At 34.3% G+C, this 21,524-nt stretch overlaps 1 pseudogene; it reads left to right on the forward strand.

Annotated features, from left to right (window-relative positions):
• Positions 1–21,311, forward strand: part of LOC124973510 (small nuclear ribonucleoprotein E-like) — a 38,704-nt pseudogene extending 17,393 nt beyond the window's left edge.
• The last annotated feature ends 213 nt before the right edge of the window (positions 21,312–21,524 follow it).

The raw sequence follows: 21,524 nt of genomic DNA on the forward strand, positions 1-21,524 counted from the left end.
ATTATAGCATTAGAACTTCCCATCACATCTTACATGTATCACTTCAACTGTCTTAAAGACTTAAATGTAAGGCTGGACACTAACACTACAGCACAGGGAATCCCACTCTCACCTCTTCTACTACCTAGAGCAATTGAAGTACTTGGAAGAGGTATAAGACAAGAGAGAGGAATAAAAATCATCCCAATCGAAAAGGAAGATAGGAAATTATCTCTATTTGCAGATAACATGATCTTCTATGTAGAAAATTTCAAAGGTACACCCCTCAATAGAAAAACAGTTAGAACTAATAAATGAATTCAGGTAAGTCCATGATAAAAATCAACATACAAAAGTCAGTAGTACTTCTCTGCACAAATAATTACCTAGGTGAAAAATGAATCAAGAGAATAACTCCATTTATGATTGCATAAAAATAACTGTAGCAAGGAAGTGAATGATTTGTACACTCAAAACTGTGAACATTGATGAAAACAATTAAAGAAGGCATAAGTAAATGAAAAAATATCATATGTTCATGGATGGGAAGGATTTATACTATTAAAATATCCATGCTACCCCAAAAAATGTAGATTGTATGGAATCTACTAAATTTCAAAGACATTCTTTACGAAAAGTAGAAAAAATTTTCCAAAAATTTTTATGAAAACACAAAAACCTGAAATATTCACAAAGTTGCTAGGAAAGAAAAACAACATCAGAGGCACATTCCAATTTAAGATGTTTAGTTCCAAAGCCATAGCAACCTAGAGTATAGCCCTAACACAAAACTAGGAACCTAGACAAATGGAACAAAGTAGAGAGCTCAGAAATAATCTGAACGTATGTGTTCAGGTTGACAAGGTTTTCAACAAGGGCACCAAGAAGACACATTGGGGAAAGAGAAGTCTCTTCCATACACATTGCTGAGAAAAAAATGAATTTCCACAAGTAAAAGAATGGACATGGGCCCTTATGTTACATCACAAGTAAAATCAACTTGAAAAAAGTAAGTGGCATAAATTTAAGGTCTAACGCTATCAATCTTTCTTTTTTGTGGATTCCATCAATGGTATCTTGCAGACAGCCTGCACCCAGAGCAAGCACTCCCAGCCCTCTCTGGGCATAGTTAGAGGGCCACACAGGGCAGAGGCACAGTCATAAACAAAACAGACATAATCATTGGTTGGAATAATGAGGAGAAGTTTTGGGATCTGGCAAATGAGGTTTCTGACTAATAGCCATGGGACTCATTAAGCTAACAAGATGGCAGATGCCCTCTGGGGGCTCAACTTCAGAGTTGTCTCCTGAGCATCCCTCCCTCATTAAGCCTGGTGCCTTTAGCAGGCAACACCTAGAGGCATCTGATGTAAACCTCAGTTGTCTGATGCAAGCAGGCATCTTTGAGCAAACATAAGAGGCCAAAAGTACTGAGAAAATTAGTGTTCCAAATCATGTTGCAAGAGTAATGTGCCAAGAAAGAAGAGAGGGACTGAAGATGCTGGGCTATTTGCACTACTAGGGACAGCACCTGGCTGGTGGCATGAACAGGAAGCACATCTCATGCTTCTGTGAGAGAATTCTGCTTACCTAAGAGAGATCGGTTTTAAATATTGTGAAAATAAAACATTGAGAGAACAATTTTTAGAAAGATGATTTTGATTGGCAAATCTCCCCTTTGAAAAACTAGAATAGAGAGGTGACTTACTAGATAATTCTAGCAAATACGTGGAGTTTACAGTGATCTTTCTGATACTCTTTGAAAGAACTGAAGAGAATGTAGCACTCTCAACCTCTTTCTGAGAGGTGAATCATTGCACAAACAAGGACATAACAAGAAAATAATACTGAAGAGCATTATCCCCAAGTGACTATTAATGCAAAAAATCCTGGGGAAAAAACTATCAAATTAAATTGGATAGCAAATTTTAAAAAGTCCTACACCTGAGCAGGTGAGATTTATAATTAGGATGCACGTATTACATCAATTAATCAATGTAATACATGAAATTAACAAAATGAAGTACAGAACCTGATCATTAAGCTGATGCAGAAAAAAAATTTAACAAAACTGAACAAAATAAAAACATACCATAAAGTAAAAATAGAAGGAAACTATGTCAACATAATAAAAGGCAGGTATAAAAAGCCCACCACTAACACCATACTCAATGCAGAGACTGAAATCTGTGAATTTGAGATCAGGAATAAGGCAAGGTTCCCTCTCAGCACTGCTGTTCAATAGAACACTAAGATGTTAGGTTCTAATCAGAGGATGCAGACGTGACAAAGAAACAGGAGGCATTCAGACTCTTTAGCACATTTACCACTTCACAGAGTTATCAAATTTTTTGTGTCTGTGGGGAGAACATATAGGATCAGCCCTCTGTTACTGTCAAGTGTACAGTGCCCTGCAGTACAGTCTTCATGCTCCATGCTTCATGTCAGTAGCTGTCCAGAATGGATGAACCCCATCCAACATGACACCATTCCTGCCCCATTTTACTTCTGTGAGCTCAATATTTTCAGATTTTTGTACAAAAATCTTGATTATGATTATCACTTTTTTTTGTAGTACACATATGCCTCATATGTACCTGAATATTTATATTAGTTTTTAATTTTTTTAAAATTTTATTTGTTCTAATTAGTTGTCCTTGACAATAGAATGCATTTATACATTTGGATGGATAAGGAACATGTATATCTTATCTATGTATATACAAAGTTATGTAATTAAATTTTGTTGTTTCATTATACCTGTATTAGATGAGAAAAATACCATTCTGAATATTCTTTTTAGTATCACTAATTATTACCTTTTTCCTAGAGATTGAACCCAGGGGTACTACACCACTGAGCTACATTCACAGCCATTTTTCTTTTTTAATCTTGATGTAGGGTCTTGGTATGTTTCCAACGCTGGCCTAGGACTTGAGATCCTCCTGTCTTGGACTCCCGAGTCACTGGGATCACAGGTGTGCACCACCACACCAGACCTGAACTATGCCCTTAAAGAGAGACAGTCAATTATGACTCCTCACAGTTCTATAAAGTCACTGCAAATGCTGAATTAGTAAATACTGCCCCTTGTTCTCTTGAGAAATGCAATTAAGTCCCAAGAGCCCTGATCACAGCTGATCATGGCCCTTTCACCAACCAACTCCACACACCCTGTACTGTGCATGTTTCTGTGTGAGGAGCTATTGCTCAATGCAACCTGTAGGTTTATCAGCACTAAGCTCATCACCCTTAGCAAGATGAATCAGGTCACACTAATATCCTCACACACGTGTATGCTCCTAGTAAGTCACATCAGGACCTAATGGTGCTCAGGGACACTGGACAGCACCTCAGCAACTCACCTGGGTGGCATTCTGAAGAGCAAAACACCAGGAGCAGAACAATGACAGCAGTGTGTCAGGACCCTGACAGGGAAGAGGACACTCCTAAACCAGGAGTGTGCTTCAGGGTTAATTCAAATAGTGCACACTTCTTGGACTTTAGGAGTGATGATTTAGTGTTGCAAGTCCAGAGACTGAGGATATGTTTGTGGGAAAATCATAATGAGGAAGCTCACAAATACAGAATCTGAAAATAAGGAAGTTCGACAGTATATAATTTGAATTAAAGAAGTCTGATAAATAGAATTTTGAACCTATGACAAGAAATGGTTTCAAAAAAACACAGAAGATAAATTAGGGGAATAATTGTTTGCACTTACCACAAATGTACCATTAAAAATTCACCTTTAATTTCAAAAGAAATAAAAGGCATACATTTCAGAATTGAAAAAGAACTTAGAATATCTGTCTAGGAAATCCATGGTGGCAGACTAGAGGGAGGTTGTGTTCCTTGTCCCTCCATAACTCAGGTTTCAAGCAGAGGAAATTCTGTTTCTCTATGAGGCAGTCTTTGGTGCTCATTGATCCACTGCTGTTTACCCCATTTGTCCACCTCTATTACTTATGGTCAGTCAGCATTTCATCTACTTTTTGAGTGCAGATTGCTCACTGACTGCTACCTATCATCTGGCATTTGCCCGGTGACCTGCCTCTTGCATGCCCATCAACTGCCTTTCACCTACCCATCTCCCACCACCCGAGGTCCACCTGCTGACTGTCTCCCAGTAGCCTGCAGACCACCTGCAGACTGCCAGCAGATCGCCAGCTTCCTACTGCTGCCTGGAAGTCCATTGTCACTGTACCCACAGGTTTGGTTACATGAGGCTGCTACAATTTTGGGACAACAGCCAGGACCTGTAGGACCTGCAGCCTGACTGACCATGCACTGCCTTGAGGACTCCCCACCAGCATTACCAGCCACACTCCACATGTATTCGGTGCCCATGCCCTGCACTGAAGCTGCTATTCACCAATATGTTTGGAAACCAATGTGGCCTTCTTGGATTATCCTGGAAGGAGAAGCTGCCATCTTTAGGTGGGGCCAATCCCATTCTGAGATGCCTGCTGGAGACTGGAAGCTCATTGTCAGGTACTTCAGTAGAACTGGGCTACTGAAGACTGAGAGGTTTAAATAGTATATGACTGTTATTGTGTAAATTTTTTTCTCCTCTTTGAATTTTTAAATTTTTATTTCTTCATTTTTTTCACTCTAATTTCCTTTTGTTTACCTGTTTCCTCAGAGTCTCTGTCTCCCTTTTCTCATGGTAACAACAAACTTCTTTTGATTCTGCTTTCATTCTTCCTATAATCTAGTACATCTATATACTCTTTTCTTATCCCAATTAATAGGTACATCCTACACCCCTCCCCATACTCTTTGACCACCATTAGAAATTGTAGACCTCATTGCAAATCTACTTGTTCTACTGTAGACAATAATTGAATTCATCCTCTGTGTTTATTATGACAATATTTTTAACACCTTCATAGGGGTTATTAGGTTTAGGGTTGCTATTGTCTATACTGGGTGCTGCTAATATTGATCTCTCCATTAAAGAACAGGTTTTGAAAATCTGCATTGTCACTATAGATGATGAGGACGGGAAATTACAATACTCCAGATCTGCATTGCTAGAGGAGAATATAAAGAAACTATATGAAAAAACAGTGAAAGAAAATGTTACAAAGTAAGATTCTATATTAATAGAATATAATGACATCATGGTAGAAGAAATGTCAGAAAAGGAATTCAGATTATACATAAGTAAAATAATTTCTGAAGCAAAAGATCATTTTAATAAAGAGATAGAGATTCTGAAAAAGAAAACCAATGGAAACCCTTAAAATGAAAGAAACAATAAACCAAATAAAAAACTCAATGGAAAGAATCACCAACAGACTAAATCACTTGGAAGACAGAACTTCAGACAATGAAGACAAAATACATAATATTGAAAATAAATTTGGCCAAACTGAGAAGATGGTAAGAAATCATGAATGGAACCTCCCAGAATTGTGGGATATAATGAAAAGTCTAAATTTAAGAATTATCGGGATTGAGGAAGACACAGAAATACAAACCAAAGGAATGAACAACCTATTCAATAAAATAACATCAGAAAATTTCCCAAACCTGAACAATGAAATGGAAAATCAACTACTAGAGGCATACAGAACACCAAATGTACAAAATTACAACAGATCCACACCAAGGAATATTGTAATGAAAATGCCTAATATCCAAAATAAAGATAGAATATTAAAGACTATGAGAGAAATGCATCAGATTACATAGGTGGGGAACCAATATGGATATTAGCCGATTTATTTGCCCAGACACATAAAGCAAAGAGGGTCAGAACAACATATTTCAAGCTCTGAAAGAACATGGATCCTAACCAAGAAAGTTATACCCAGAAAAACAAACCTTCAGAATTGAAGGTGAAGTAAAATCCTTCCATGATAAACAAAAGATAAAATAAATTACAAATAGATAACCTGAACTACAGAATATTCTCAGCAAAATATTGCATGAAGAGGAAATGAAGAACAAGAATGTAAGCCACCAAAGTGAGGAACTACCCTAAAGGAAAAGTCCATCAAAGGAGAAACCAAGTCAAGTTAATAACCGAAAATAAGTCAAAATGACCAGGAATACAAATCCTATCTCAAAAATAACCCTGGATGTTAATGGCCTAAACTCCTTAAAAAAAGGCATAGAGTGGCAGAATGGATTATAAAGAAAGACTCAGCAATATGCTGCCTTCAAGAGACTCATCTCATAGTAAAAGACATCCACAGAAAAAAGATGATAGGTGGGGAAAAACATACCATGCACATGGACTCAGTAAAAAAGCAGGGGTTTCCATCATCCTATCAACTAAAGTGAACTTCAAGTCTAAGTTAGGCAGAAGGGATAAAGAAGGATATTTCATGCTGCTTAGGGGAACCATAAAACAGCAAGACATAATAATCATAAATATTTATGCCCCACACAATGATGCATCCATGTACATCAAACAAATCCTTCTCAATTGCAGGGAAAATATTAGCCACAACACAATATTATTGTGTAACTCTAACACACCACTCTCACCACTGGATAGATCCTCTAAACAAAATCTGATCAAAGAAACTCTAGAATTAAATAATACAATCAATGATTTAGATGTAACAGACATATATAGAGTACTTCATTCATCATTGAGTGAATAAATTTCCTTCTCAGTAGCTCTTCGATCCTTCTCCAAAATAGACAATATGCTATGCCACAAGGCAGCTATTAGGAAATACAAAAAATAGAGATATTACCTTATATTCTATCAGATCATAATAGAATGAAATTAGAAACCAATGATAAAATTAAAAAAAAAAAACAAACAGAAACTACCGCAAAAACTGAAGACTAAAAAGTAGGCTATTGAATGAAGCATGGATAACAAAAAACATCAGAAAGGAGATAAAATAATTCTTAGAGGTAAATAAGAACAATGATACAACATATCAAAATCTTTGGCAGAATATGAAAGCAGAACTAAGAGGAAAATTCATTGCTGGAATGCATTCAAGAAAGGAATGAAAACTCAACAAATAAATTAACTACCATTACATCTCAAAGCCCTAGAAACCGAAGAACAGAACAACACCAAAAGGAGTAGAACAGAACAACACCAAAAGGAGTAGAAGACTAATTAAATAATTAAAATCAGAGCTGACATCAATGAAATTGAAATAAGACAAACAAATTAGAAAATTGACAAAACAAAAAGTTGGTTCTTTGAAAAAGTAAATATTATAAATAAATCCTTAGACTACCCTAACAAAGAGAAGGAGAAGGATACTCAAATTACTAAAATTTGTGATGAAAAAGGAAATATCACAACAAACACCAAATACATAACATAATTAGAAACAACTTGAAAATCTGTACACTCCAACAAAATAGAAAATCTTCAAGTAATTGACAAATTTCTAGAGACATATGATCCTCTCAAAGTGAACCAGGAGGATGTACACAATTAAAACAGATCAATTTCAAGCAATGAAATAGAAGAAGATACCAAAAGCCTACCAACGAAGAAAAGTCTGGAACTAAACAGATTCCCAGCTAAATTCTACAAGACTTTCAAGGAAGAACTGATACCAATACTCCTCAAAATATTCCATGAAATAGAAAAGGAGGGAAACTTCCAAATTCATTCTATGTGACTCTGATACAAAAAGAAGACAAAGGCACATTGAAGAAAAAAAAAGAAACTTTAGACCAACATCTCTGATAAACACAGACCCAAAAATCCTTAAAAAAATTCTGGCAAAGGCAGAAAAAAATCAAGAAGATAGTGCATGATGAACAAGTGGGGTTCATACCAGGGATGCCACATTGGTTCAACATTCAGAAATTAATAAATAAAATTAATCACATTAATAGACTTAAGGTTAAGAAACATATGTTGTTTTCAACAGATGTAGAGAAAGCATTTGACAAAATACAGCACCACTTCATGCTCAAAACACTAGAAAAATTAGGGATAGTGGGAACATACCTCAACATTGTAAAGGTTATTTATGCTAAGCCCACGTCCAACAACATTTATAATGGAGAAAAACTGAAAGCATTCTCCCTAAAACCTGGAAAAAGACAGGGATGGCCTCTTTTCACCAATTCTATTCAACATTTTGTGTGAAATACTAGCTGGAGCAATTATACATACCCAAGAAATTAAAGGGATATGAATAGAGAAAGAAGTACTCAAGCTTATCACTTTTTGTTGATTTCATGATTCTATATATTGAGGATTCAAAAAACTCCACCAGAAAAATTCTAGACCTAATAAATGAATTTAGAAAAATAGGAGGATATCATATCAACACACATAAATCTAATGCTTTTCTATTCATAAGCTATGAATCCTCTGAAAGAGAAATGAAAACAATTCCATTAACAATAACCTCTAAAAATAAAATACTTGGGAATCAATCTAACAAAAGAGGTGAAAGACCTCTACAGTGAAAATTACAGAACACTAAAGAAAGAAATTAAAGAAAACCTGATAAAATGGAAAGATCTCACGTGTTCTTGGATATGAAGATTAATATTATCAAAATGACCATACTTCCAAAGGTGCAATAAAGATTTAATGCAATTCCAATTGCAATTCCAAAGACATTACTCATAGAAATAGAGAAAGCAGTCATGAAATTTATCTGGAAGAAACAAAAGAGCCAGAATAGCCAAAGTGACCCTGAGCAGGAATATTGTTACAGGAGGTATCATCACAATACCAGAACTTAAACTATACTACAGAGCAATAGTAACAGAAATGAATGGTATTGGCATCAAAACAGACTAGTACACTAATGGTACAGAATAGAAGACACAGAGATGAACCCACATAAGTACACTTATCTCACACCAGAAAAAAGTGCCAAAAGCATAGAATGGAGAAGAGATAGCCTCTTCAACAATTGGTGTTAGGAAAACTGGAACTCCATATGCAGTAAAATGAAATTAAACCCCTGTCTCTCACCCTGCACAAAACTCAACTCAAAATGGATAAAGGATATAGGAATTATACCTGAAAACCTTGTCCAAATACAAAAAAATGTAGGCCCAAATCTTCATCATGTAGGTTTAGGACCAGATTTCCTTAAGAAGACCCCCAGAACATAAGAAATAAAAACAAGAATAAACAAGTGGGAAGTATTCAAACGAAATAGATTTTCTCAGCACAGGAATTAATCAATAATGTGAAAAGAGAGCTTACAGAGTGGGAGAAAATCTTTTCCACACACTTCAGAGTGCTAATCTCCAAAATATATAAAGAACTTAAAAAACTTTACCCCAAAACTACAAAGAACCCAATCAATACATGGACCAAGGACAGGATAGACTCTTCACAGAAGAAGATATACAGATGATAAATAAATATATTAAAAAGTGCTCATCATCTCTTGTAATTAGAGAAATGCAAATTAAAAGCATTTTAAGATTTCATCTGACTCCAATTAGAATGTATATTATCAAGAACACAAGAAATAATAAGTGTTGGTGTGGGGGAAAAGGCACACTCATACATTTCTGGTGAACTTGCAAACTGGTACAACCACTCTGAAAAACAGAATGGAGATTCCTCAGAAAACATGAGAATGGACCCACTCTTTGACCCAGCTATAAAACTCCTAAGTTTATACCCAAAGTACTTAAAATCAGCATACTACAGTAACTCAGTCACATCAATGTTCATCGTTGCTCAATTCACAATATCTAGATTGTGGAACCAACACACTTAAAGGCCCTTAAAGTGATGAATGGATAAGGAAACTGTGGTACATATACACAAAGGAATATTGCTTAACCATAAAGAATAATAAAATTATGGCATTTCCTGTTTAATGGATGGAATTGGAGCATACCATGCTAAGTGAAATAAACCAAGCCCAAAGACCAAAGGCCATATGTTTTTGCTGATAAATGGATGATGGTACAGATCAAAGGGGGACCTGCAGGACCTTCTTCTGTGAGAAACATATTAGGGTGGAATTAACCCATTTTTCTCTAGTAGGTCACCACAGCAGACCCGCAAATTCTGGAAACCACACACTCCACGCAATCTGGTACAATTTTTCATAATTGCCAGTTCCTGAGAGTCAAATTTCTGCATCTATTAGCTTAACCAAACCTGGTTGTATTTGCAGGTCATGGATGGTGCATTGGATATCCTCCATTTTTCTTTTTTTCAAATGTAAATAATGAATAGCCTCTTAGACATCCTGAATCTTAGTTCTGAGTGTATGACAACCTGTTATCATGATACAAAAATAATTAGTAGCAAATATATCATTCCAATAATATACCATGCAAAGTGTTTCAACATATTTCCAGGATGAAAGCCATTCAAGTCATGAAGTGTTTGATCAGATAGAGATGCTGGGTCCATGAGATCAACTTTGCTTTTCAGAATATCCTGGATGAGATGATGTAACTCCATGAGATCCAGGCTATTATTATTGCTATGTCAAATATCCATCTGATGATTCTTCATTATCTCCCAGTCCCACTGGGACATATAATATTGGGCTGCAGAAACACAGACATGCTTGACATTTAAGCCTTTGTTTAATTTGGAGAGCAGAAAGTTAATTACTGATAATTGTAATAGTAGCAATTAAAGCATTTAATTTGATCACAATCATTTTATCAATATTCAACTTCCTGGGGCCACAGCATCTTGATACATTGAACTATGTCCCTAGATACAGTGAATATGGAAAAAATATAATCCTGAAAGAATACACTAAAACATACAGAACCCAAATTATTATCAAATAAGAAATAACTGCCAGAGTGCAAATGTGAATTACTTATTATTTTAGTGTAAAATCAGTTTGCTGGGCTTTAATTTGGTCTTTATTATATGGTTTCTAGTAGTGCAAAGTAATACCCAAACAATATGGAGTAGTTGATATTACATGGAGTTTTAAAATATCAGAATGATTGTATACCCAATCTTCTTTTGTATTCTGAATATAGTTCTAAATAACTCAACTATTTTTCTAGTTCCTTAGATTTTCTACTGTATTGAAATTTCAGATTAAACATGGTTGTCTGCAAGTTCTTTTCAAGAAGAAGTAAAAGTGAAACACATTTAGTGGCAGGGCTGCCATGTCAAGCCTTCCTGGCTGTGGACTTTCTGGAGGAAGTGACCTTCTGATGGAACTGTCTTATCAATTTCTGAACATCAACCCAAAACATATCCACCACTGTTAGAGATTTTACGTTGCATTGACCAAACATTTGTACATTTCATACATTTAGAAAGGTGCCAAATTCTACTTCAGAACAATTAAGGCAATAAGATATTGGTGAATATTCCAAGGAAATGATGAACTTTTCATGAGAAGGTTCCATTTTAATAATTGTTTGAACATAAAACCTTAAGTTCCAAGGGTCAGTATGATTGGCAGGCCTAGGTACTCCCTATGCTGTTTTTTTTCCTCAAAAGTTACCTCTAAGTAACCAGCATATTTATCATTGGACCAGGATATAGGTAATTTCTCACTATAGGTAGTATAATTAATACAATAACATGAATAGATATAATATTTTTATCTGTAAAATTTCCCATCTTATGAATATCATTATAGGCACTGGGATGGATTAGGCAGTCGACAGCACTTGGTGTATTAAAGGTAGATCTGGGAAATCAGTCTAATAAGTTTCCCCATGGACTTCTCTTACCTGACAGCTCAACAGAGTTAGCATGGCCACAACCATCTTTGTTGGAGACTTAAAATCTTGTTGTGGATCATGCTTTCAACATGAAGTGCAAGGTCCTTCAGTTATTTCCACAATGACAGACTGGGTTTTGTTTTGTGAAAATATACAAATATAGCTTCTAATAATAATACAGTATTATAAAATCTGGTGTATTCAATTGCTCTGTGTTTTACTCAGCAGCAGTGGAATTTTAATATTAGAATTGTTAAAGAGTTTTTGAAATAATTATGTGGGATTTAGTGGGTTTATATAGAGTTCTGTTACCCCCTTTTTAGTTTTTCAAAATCGTAGAAAAAAGTTGATATAAGTTGGAGTATCATGAGCCTTAAGTTGTACACCATGGCCTAGAATTGTACAAGCATTTAAACCATAAGAAGTGACTTAATAAATATTTTTATTTGATCAGGAAAATTAGTAAAATTTACCTATTGTTAAAGTCAATGTTATTGAGTTGATGAGGGCATTACAGTAAAAGAAGTCCTAGATTTTACCAAATGTATGATTTGATTTTGTCTCTAGTAGTGGACAGAGTGACAAAAATGGAGTCAGTGTAAATATTAAGTCAGTTTTACAACCTGTTTGTCTTGTAGCTAATGGCCTTATTATCTTAAATTAAACTGTTATTATAGAATTGGTACTTTTAAATGTTATTGGTTAGTATGAATAAGAATTGGTAGTATCTTTTGGGACAGAGATCCAATAAGTTATTAAAAAGTCTTATAATTTCATGTCATTGATCTAGCAATAATATATTAAGTGATTTATGTTAAACTAATTTTTACAAAGATATAGCTGTTTGAATATTATTAATAATGGTTTTTAAAGTAGCAAAATAATTTAAATGTCTAACATAGGGTTTTGATTAAATAAATTACGTGATGACAAATTTAACATTAAAAGTAATATTGTAAGAGACTATTAATTATTATGTGCAATCTAAAATAATTTTACAAGTTTTAAAAATGACATGATTCTATGTGTATAAAATTATGTATACCTACAAGTGTGTGTATGGAAAACAGTGTAGAAGGTTATGTAGTAAATGTTAATAGTAGTTATTCATGGATAGTAGAATTTTAAAAGATTCTTATTTATATTTTCTAATTTTTCATAAGTGGGTTTCTTGATAAAATTTAGGTAAATGTTTTAATTTTGAAACTAGTTTGTTTCTTATTTAAATCCTATTTCATAAAATTTCAATATATAATTTCTGGATTAATATACATTAATTAATATAATTTAAAATTATATCTTAAAAATGAAATATAACTTAAGAGAGCTTTTATCCCCTTGGTGGAAAGGTGTCAAAATATTTTATATCTAATCTTTAAATATGCTAATGTCTCATAATTATCTTTTAGAAATATAGTTAAGTTTACTTCTCAATGTAGAGAGTAACATAAAAATTTTATAACTTACAATTATTTAATTCTAAAATATTAAATGACATAATTAAATTTTTAATTAATTTTTATTATACAACTTTATAAGAGACCATTACTGTAAAATGTTTTAGTTTGGAGAGCATCAGTTTAGTAAAATGTCCTTTTAAAGACTTCTTTGTTTGAGAAACAAAGATACAATTAACATATGAAGTTAGTAATAATCATCATAGTTAATTAAAACATAGTCACAGATGTTTTTATATTAACCAAATTCAGATTTTAAAGATAAATTTGAAATACAGAATGCAAAGTGGTATTTAAAATAAAAGTTATTGTTTAACCAAATTTGTATAAATCTTAACTTCTTTAAAATTAATGTTTATAAGTAATAAAACTCTAAATATATAAGAAATTATTTTATTGGAATGAGAGTAGATTAATGTTTTAATTACTTTCCCCTTTTTTTATACTTAGGAATTTTAGAACTTCTTTATATCAGCCAAATTATAATCACATCTAATTTTTAATTATATTTTAGTTAAGAGTACTTGCTGTTTTCATGCTTAGTATATGATATTTTACCACCCAGTAGATCTTTGAGCATTTCATTCATGTAAATCAATGAGTATCCCCTATAATAAAGGAGACTTAGATAATTAATTCCATTTATTTTAAATTTAACCTACTTATTCTTAATTATAAAAGTCACGACATGAAACAATGAAAATATCTCTATTAATCATCTCTATCCTGTTGAAGAAAACTGTTAGAAGAAGATAAATATAGATTTTAAATATTTTAGAAATTAGTAATTTTATTAATTATTTGACCACCTGGAAAAATGTAAATCAATAATTATAAGGAAGCATTTGTTTTTGTTTTTTTTACCCAATTGAAATTAAACCTTACCATTTCACCTGAACTAAAGTTACATGGATCCATTTTTTATTTTAATTTTAAATTGTAAGCATGCTCAATGAACTCTAAGTAAATTTTGATGTCATGTAAACAGAACCATTTTGTGCACACTTATAAATCAGTCAAATATGCAAGAGAAAATTTTTTATAATTTTTGTAAGTAGAGCTCCACTTACAAAATGAACAAATAATTATCAAAGCTTTGATTTAAACTGTTTAGCAATTTAGGATATAACAGATTAAACTTTTTATTATTTAACCATAAGGCAGAACTGTCTTGATGGATAAGCCAGATTTGAAGTCGACATTTTGCCTAATGATTATTGTGTACCCTTAAAACCATCCCTAAAAGCAAAAAAATTAATCCATTAAAAAGCACAATTAGAACATCTTTTATAACTTCAGATTTTTTTCTCATTTAACTCTGACTAAAGATAATCTATTTGACAGAATGAAAGAAACACTGGTGAAAAGAGTGAACTGCAACTTGTCAACAGAGATGTCATGGCACAGTGGTTAGGCAAGATCAGCCTGTAAAGATACTAATCTTGTGTTTTCCAACAAGTTGTTATTCAGTAATGTTTAAGATTGTAGCTAAGATTTTAATATTCCATTCTTCTCATGCTGTAGAATTAAGAAGAATTAGCTTTGAAGTGCAGTGGAGCATATAGGGGTTAGAACTGAGTTCAAGAAGACCATGGGGTTCTGCCACATTTTTAAAATCCCCAAAACCCTCACCATGGTGCTTCCAATCCCTGCACCATATCACCTCTCATCTTGGAGGTCTGGCCCTGAAGGACTCTGCCTAAGAAAGAACCAGCCATGCTCTCCAGCAGCAGGTGGCAATCTCTGAGCTTTCCCAGTGGTACCAGGGAGCGTCCTGCCTGCTGCCTTTCATCCTCCATGCCTGTGATCAGAAACCATGCTATTTCTACAGCGTGAAGATCTGTGGCAGGAACACCCATATTTCAACAACAAAACTTGCCAATTAATTTCCTCTACTTAAGTTAGAGATTTTCCCTGAATTCCTGATTAGTGTCTTTTCTCCCAGCATTTTACATTTCCACATTTATCTCAGCTAAGTGAGGCTTTACTTTCACATTAAGTCACATAGCCAACCTCTGCAGCCTCCAGCAGACAGGAATGGCAAGGTGGAGGCAGAAAAGGCAGGGAGACTTGAGATGGAGTCTGTATGATTTAAAGTCATCAAGTCTGGTACCACTTTTAAGAATTGTAGACCTTGTGTTCTCTGTACTGAAATTCCACTCTGACTATGTTATTGAGTACCACTGCATACATTTCTCTTTTAGAGTTAAAATTTCCTGATTTTAAAGCCATGCTATTAAGCAGATGCCCATCTTTACTCTCTCTCAATAAGGTACTCCATGCACATGTTCTGATTCCGAGAGAGAGGGCCAAACACACACCTGAATTTTCTACCTCTTATGGATTCTTCTCAAACAGTCCCAGTTCAGGTTCCAGTTATCACAGCACTTCCCACATGGTTGATGCAAAAGGTTCCTGCTGGAGTGATGGGCTGATTATGAAATACTGACTAAGAAATTTATTTATCATCAAGAAAATTAGGAGAGAATTATCTTTTAAATCATGGCATGATTAATAGAGCTCTCCATATGGAACTGGCTCAACAAAATGGAGGTACCCACATTTTTTTTTAATTAGAGCATTACAGATCAAAAGGGGCTGTAGGAGCTTCTTCCTGAGAAACAGCATGGGGTGGGGTTGAGCCATTTTACTGTAGTAGGTCACTCCAGCAGGCCCTGCAAATTCTAGTGGTGAACCACAGTACAGAAACCACAAACTCCAGGCAATATTGAACAATTTCTTATAGTTGTCAGTTTCTGAGAGCCAGATTTCCATGTCTAATAGCTCAACCAAGCCTGTTTTATTTATTTATTTTTTTTGCAATAAAGGCACTCCATACAATGTAATACTTATCAAAATTTTTTTGTCTGTTTCTTTCAGAAATAGATAAAAAGTACTGTAAACTTTATTTAGGATAAAACTGTCCCCAAAAGCTAAAATACTCTTGAAAAGAAATGAGCAAAATTAAGGGCCTCACATTGCAATTTCCACCATACAACAAAATGATATTACTGCACACAGGCCCAGCCCAGCACCACTACATGGACTTCCAGGCTGGGGAGGCCAGCCCAGTGATCCAGGCCCAGTCAAGAATTGCTGTGTGAGACGTTGCCATTTGGGAGGGCCAGACCAATGCCACTGCACAAGACTTCTGCACCTGGGAGTTCCAGCCCAGAGAAGCAGGTTTAGCCCAGCCTATCCCCAAGTCAAGGTCTAGCACATGTGCTACAATTGAGCATCTGTCAACACATGGAGGCACCTTTGCCCACTATCAGGGAGTACAGCCCAACTTGAAGCCACCATTCCTAGATGGGTAGCACCCTTCTTGGGTCACTGCATTATCATGTTCCTCTCAGACATCAGGCTGCTGAAGTCTAGGAAGTTTGAACAGTACTGTATAGTTTTATTGTAGATGTTTTATTAGTAGTAATATTATGATTAGTCCTATTATACCTATTATTATAGATACTTTTCTTTTATTAATATTTTTCTCATCCTATTTTCCACTTACCTATCTGTCTCCTTGGAGACTTTTTCTCCCTTATCACAAGCTATCGACCAATTTCTTTTAATTCCACTTTCACTACACCTCTGACATAGTACCTCTATAGACACGCTTCTTATCTCAATAAAGTTATATCCTACACCTCTCCCCATCCTGTTTGTCCACCATTAGAAATCATGGCTCTTATTGCAAACCTTTAGGCTAAGTTGTAGATAATAATCAAACTCACAATCTGTTTATTAAGACAATATGGTTAATAACTTAAAAGGGACAATTTGAGTTAAGATGCATATTGTATGGCGTGCTGCAAATATTGATCTCTCACTTCAATGTAAGGTATAGGAAACCTGCAGGGATATTATAAGTACATAGGGAGGAAAGTGCAATACCTGAGATTTGTACTCCTAGAGGGGAAGATACATGAACAATATGAGAAAACAAGGGAAGAAAGTGCATCAAACAAACCTAGATGCTACATCAATAAAATTCAACGACCACATGGCAAAAGAAATGTCAAAAAGGGAGTTCAGAATGTACATAATTAAGATGATCACAGAAGCAAACAATGAGATAAGAGAGCAAATGCAGGCATTGAATGATAACACCAATCAACAGTTAAAAGAGCAAATGCAGAAAGCAAAAGATTATTTCAATAAAGAGGTAGAGATTCTGCAAAAAACACCCAAGAGAAATCCTTGAAATGAGGGAAACAATAAACCAAATTAAAAACTCAATAGAAAGCACAACCAATAGGCTAGATCACCTGAAAGACAGAACCTCAGACACTGAAGACAAAATATTTAATCTTGAAAACTAATTTGACCAAACAGAGAAGATGGTAAGAAATCATGAACAGATACTCTAAGAATTATGAGATATCATGAAAAGACCAAATTTAAGAATTACTGTAATTGAGGAAGGCACAGAGATACAAACCAAAGGAATGAACAATCTATTCAATGAAAAAATATCATAAAATCTCCCAAATCTGAAGAATGAAATGAAAAATCAAGTACAAGAGGCTTATAGGACTTCAAATATACAAAATTGCAATAGACCCACACCAAAGCACATTATAATGAAAATACCTAACATACAAAAAAGACAGAATTTTATAGGCTGTGAGAGAAAAATATCAAATTACATTCAGGTGGAAACCAATACGGATATCAGCAGTTTTCTCAACCCAGAACCTAAAAGCTAGAAGGGCCTAGAACAACATATTTCAAGGTCTGAAAGAAAATGGATCGCAACCAAGAATACTATACCCTGCAAAACTAACCTTCAGATTTGATGATGAAATAAAATGCTTCCATGATAATCAAAAGCTAAAAAAATTTACAAATAGAAATCCAGCACTACAGAACATTATTGGTGAAATATTCCATGAGGAAGAAATAAAAAGCAATGATGTAAGTCAGCATAGGGAGGAACTATCCTAAAGGAATAGTCAAATAAAGGAGAAACCAAGGCGAGTTAAAAACCAAAAATAAGCCAAAATGACCAGTAATACAAATCATATCTCAATACTATCCCTAAATGTTAATGGCATAAACTCATCAATCACAAGAATAGACAGGCAAATTGAATTAAAAAGAAAAACTAAACAATATGCTGCCTTCAAGAGACTCATCTCATAGAAAAATTTTCCCACAGACTAAAGGCAAAAGGATGGGAAAAAATCCACCATGCACATGAGTTCAGTAAAAAAGTGGAGGGATCCATCCTCATATCAGATAAAGTAGACTTCAAGCCAAAGTTAGTTAGAAGGAATAAAGAAGAACATTTCATACTGCTTAAGGAAAGAATAAGTGAACAAGACATAACAATCAAAAATATATATTCCCCAAACAATTGCTCATCTGTGTACATCAAAAAAAATTCTTCTCAATTCCAGTAACCAAATAGACCACAGCACAATAATACTATGTGGCTTTAACACACATTTCTCACCATTGGACAGACCTTCCAAACAAAAATTAACAAAGAAACCATAGATCTCAATAACACAATTGGTAATTTAGACTTAACAGACATATATAGAATATTTCATCCATCAATGAACAAATAAACTTTCTTCTCAGCAGTACATTAATCCTTCTCTAAAATAGACCATATGTTATTCCACAAAGCTACTCTTAGAAAATACAAAAGGATATACTACCTGGTGTTGTATCAGATCATAATGGAATAAAATCAGAAATCAATGACAAAATAAAAAACGGAAATTACTCCAACACCTGGAGATTAAATGATATGCTATTGAATGATGCATTGATAACAGAAGATATCAGGGGAAATTTTAAAAAAGTCTTAGAGGTAAATGAGAATGGAGATATAACATATTAAAATCTCTAGGAGACTATGAAAGCAGTACTAAGAGGAAAATTCATTGCATGGAGCATATTCAATAAAAAAAGTTAAGTCAACAAATAAATGACCTAACATTACACTTCAGAGCCCTAGAAAAAGAACAGAACAACACCAAAAGTAGTAGAAGACAGGAAATAGTTAAAATCATAGCTGAAATCAATGAAATTAAAACAAAAGAAACATTTGAAAAAAATCATTAAAATAAAAAGTTGGTTCTTTGAAAAAATAAAGAAAATTGATAAACTCTTAGCCACACTAACAAAGAGGAGGAGAGAGAAAACTCAAGTTATTAAATTCAGGGTGAAAAAAGAAATAGTGCAGCAGACACTACTCAAATACAAACATAATTAGAAGCTATTTTGAAAATCTAAACTCCAAAAAAACAGAAAATCTTGAAGACATCAAGAGGTTTCTAGAGACATAGGATCCACCCAAATGGAATCAGGAGGAGATTCATAATAAAAACATATTGATTTCAAGCTATAAAATAGAAGAAGTCATCAAAAGCCTACCAACAATGAAAAGTCCAGGACCAGATAGATTCTCAGCTGAGTTGTAAAAGACCTTCAGAGAAGAGCTCATTCCAATACTCCTCCAAGTATTCCATGAAATAGAAGAGGAGGGAACCCTTCAAAACTCATACTATGACGCTAATATCACCCTGATACCAAAACCAGACAGAGACACATAGAGGAAAGAAAATGTTAGAACAATATCCCTAATGAACATAGATGCAAAAGTTCATAAAAAAATTTTGGCAAATTGCATACAAAACATATTAAAAAGATAGTGCACCATGATCAAGTGGTTTCATCCCAGGGATGCAAGGTAGGATCAACATTTGGAAATCAATAAATGTAATTTCCAACATCAACACACTTAAAGTTAAGAATCACATAACTATTTCAATAGATGCAGAAGAAGCATTGGATAAAACAGCATCCCTTCATGCTCAAAACACTAGAAAAAATAGGAAAAGAAGGAACATTCCTCGACATTGTAAAGGCTATCTATGCTAAGCCCATGTCCAACATCATTCTAAATGGAGAAAAACTGAAACCATTCCCCCTATTTTCTGCAGTATTTTTAACATGAAGGGGTAAGATTTTATCAAAAGTTCTGGAATAGGCAGAAAAAATATTATCAAAATGGCTATATTACCAAAAGTACTATACAAATTTAATGCAATTCTAATTAAAATATCAATGACGTACTCATAGAAATAGAGCAAACAATCATGGAATTCATTTAGAAGAATAAGAGACTCAGAATAACTAAAGCAACCATTAACAGGAAGAATGAAGCAGGGGTATCACAATACCATAACTTCAACTAAACTACAGAGGAATAGTAACAAAAATGGCATGGTATTAGCTCCAAAATAGAGACAGAATAGAGTACACAAAGAAAAACACACATAAATACAGTTATCTCATACTAGACAAAGGTGCCAACAACTTTCACTGGAGAAAAGATAGCCTCTTCATCAGATGCTGCTCAGAAAACTGGAAATCCATATGCAGCAAAATTAAATTAAACCACTATTTGTCACCCTGCACAAAACTCAACTTGAAGTGGATCAAAGGCATAGGAATTAGACCAAAGACCCTGAATTTAATAGAAGAATAAGCAGGTCCAAATCTTCATCATGTTGACTTAGGACCAGACTTCTTTAACATGTCTCTCAAAGTGCAAGAAATAAAAGTGGGAATCAATAATTGGGATAGATTCAAACTAAAAAGTTTTTTCTCAATAAAGGAGAAAACTTCAATAATGTGAAGAGAGAGCCTACAGAATGGGAGAAAACCTTTGACACACATACTTCAGAGAGAGTACTAATCTCCAGAATCTATAAAGCACTCAAAAAATTTACACCAGGAATTCAAATAACCCAATCAACAAAAGGGCTAAGGAAATGAGCAGAGAATTCCCTGAAGATGATCTCCATGCAATCAACATATATATGAAAAAATGTTCATGTCTCCTGTAATAAGAAAAATGAAAATCAAAACTACCCTAAGATTCCATCTCACCCCAATTAGAATGGGGATTATCAAAATACAAGCAACAGGTGAGATTCCACCAGGGCATACCATGGCCAAGACCAGGAGGTCCAGAAAGTGATGGTGCAGCCTATCTACCTCATCTTCAGATACCTGTAAGACAGATCCCAGATTCAGGTGTGGCTCTTTGAGCAGGTGAATAAGTGGACAGAGGGCTGTATTATTGGTTTTGATGAATACATGAGCCTTGTATTAAATGATGCAGAAGAAATTCATTCTAAAAGAAAGTCGAGAAAACAACTGGGTCAGATCATGCTAAAGGGAGGTAATATTACTCTGCTACAAAGTGTCTCCAACTAGTAATGATGAATGAAGTGAGAAGTTACAGAGAGTTACAATTTTGTTTTAGGCATCCTTTGTTGGGCAGATAGCTCTAAAATATTTGTTCATATTGTTTTGATTACCCTTATGTTATTACTGGATGAGAATAAAAGTTGTGGGAATCTTTTTACTAAAAAAAAAGTATACAAGCAACAATAGGTGTTGGCGAGTATGTGGAAAATGGTACACTCA

The sequence above is a fragment of the Sciurus carolinensis genome (assembly GCF_902686445.1).
Source record: "Sciurus carolinensis chromosome 19 unlocalized genomic scaffold, mSciCar1.2 SUPER_34, whole genome shotgun sequence".
Classification (NCBI taxonomy): Eukaryota; Metazoa; Chordata; class Mammalia; order Rodentia; family Sciuridae; genus Sciurus; species Sciurus carolinensis.